Below are 1643 nucleotides of genomic sequence, written 5' to 3'. Positions count from 1 at the left end.
AGGTGGATAATGAGCTTAGTGAGTTTGAGGAACAGCAAGAAGGCTACTCAGGAGGCACCGTGATTAGGATATGAGTCAAGAAGAGTTAAGAAAGGTAGTCACAGCTTTTATCTAGAAGCTTTACTTGGTGTATTAGTGTTTTCCCACATGAAGAATGGTTAAGAGATTATAGAGAGCAGGGGAGGTTATTAGGATAGGTGCAGAGAGTAAAAAGGCTGTTGCAATAGATCAGGCAAGAAAAAAGTAGTGGTTTGTGGAGGAAGATCAGATTCTAGGTGGATTTTAAAGGTACAGCCAACAAGACTTGCTGATGGACTAAATATAGACTGTAGATGGAAAGATGGTAGAGAGAAAGTCTAGTCTTATTTTGGACCTGTGCACATGGCTCAACAGTGGTGGCATATACTGAGGTAGAGAAGATGGGAGATGAATGTGAGGGAGAAATTAAGCATTCTATCATATTGTATTTAGGACATTTTGCAATGTCACAATAGGCATTGTGACATGCCTATTAGGCATCCAAGCAGAGATTATATTATGAAGTTGGAACATGAATATGGTTTGCATTTTTAAAATGTCTCTGCCTTTGATGTAGAGCAGATTGTTTGGGAAGCATTCTTGCCACCCACCCTACGCTCTTAGTGACGAAACTGTAGTCAAAGTGTGATTTAAATATACATACTTAAAGGAGGAGGTGGTATAAGGAAGTGATATAGTAATAGTGAAGAGTTCCAATCTTAACTTGTGTTTCACTGTGGAGTGGGGTAGGGGAGATTTAAAGATTTCCCAAGGTATTAGCTGTGTGCCTAATGAGTTTGGCACTGATTTCCTGATGGAGGAAGAAAGTGCAATAACTTCCCCTTTCCATTAAGTGATAAAACTCCCCCACAGAGCAGCAGGTATGACTATAGGCTGTGAATATACAATCTCAGGAGTGATGCAAATGGAGAAAGCAATGGCTGGTTCTCCTTGGAGCTGGGCAAACTGGTAGACCTACTTCTACTCCTTTGATTAGCATAAAGCTATGCTATCTGATACAGTAGCCACTAGCCACATGTAGCTATTTAAATTTAAATTAATTGAAATCAAAATGAAATAATATTAAAAATCCAGATGTCCAGGAGCACTAGCTGTGTTTCAAGTGCCCAATTGCCACATGAAATTACTGATTACCATACTGGACATGGCAGATAAAGAATATTTTTGTCATCATATAAAGTTATTTTGAACAGTATCATATATAGAGATAAGTGAGTTCAATTTCTATCTCCTGAGACTAAATGTAAATGTTTTTTATTATGGAGAATTGAGTCTGAATCCAGATTTAACTGGGAGATTATGATAGTTACTATCCTGTAAGTTAGAGCCATATATTCCTGCAATTCTCCTATATGGGCTTTACTTTAAAATTTTAAGCACATGCACACATATGCTGTCTGATATAATAAAACAACAAATCACTGCTCTTTCTACATTGAGGCTTAGGAACATGGCTTCTACATTAATTCAAATAAGTACATTGAAAAGCAGATGTGGTCAAAGCTTGTCCATTCTATTTAGAGTCCCAGAAATGTACTTCCTATTCCTTTTGTCCCAATTTGATGAAGCTTTTCCACTACAGCAAATTATATAAGTTGTAAACA

The sequence above is a fragment of the Carlito syrichta genome, unplaced genomic scaffold, assembly GCF_000164805.1.
Source record: "Carlito syrichta isolate Samal-C Ts95f unplaced genomic scaffold, Tarsius_syrichta-2.0.1 Scaffold304472, whole genome shotgun sequence".
Taxonomy (NCBI): domain Eukaryota; kingdom Metazoa; phylum Chordata; class Mammalia; order Primates; family Tarsiidae; genus Carlito; species Carlito syrichta.
This window is presented reverse-complemented; position numbering follows the sequence as displayed.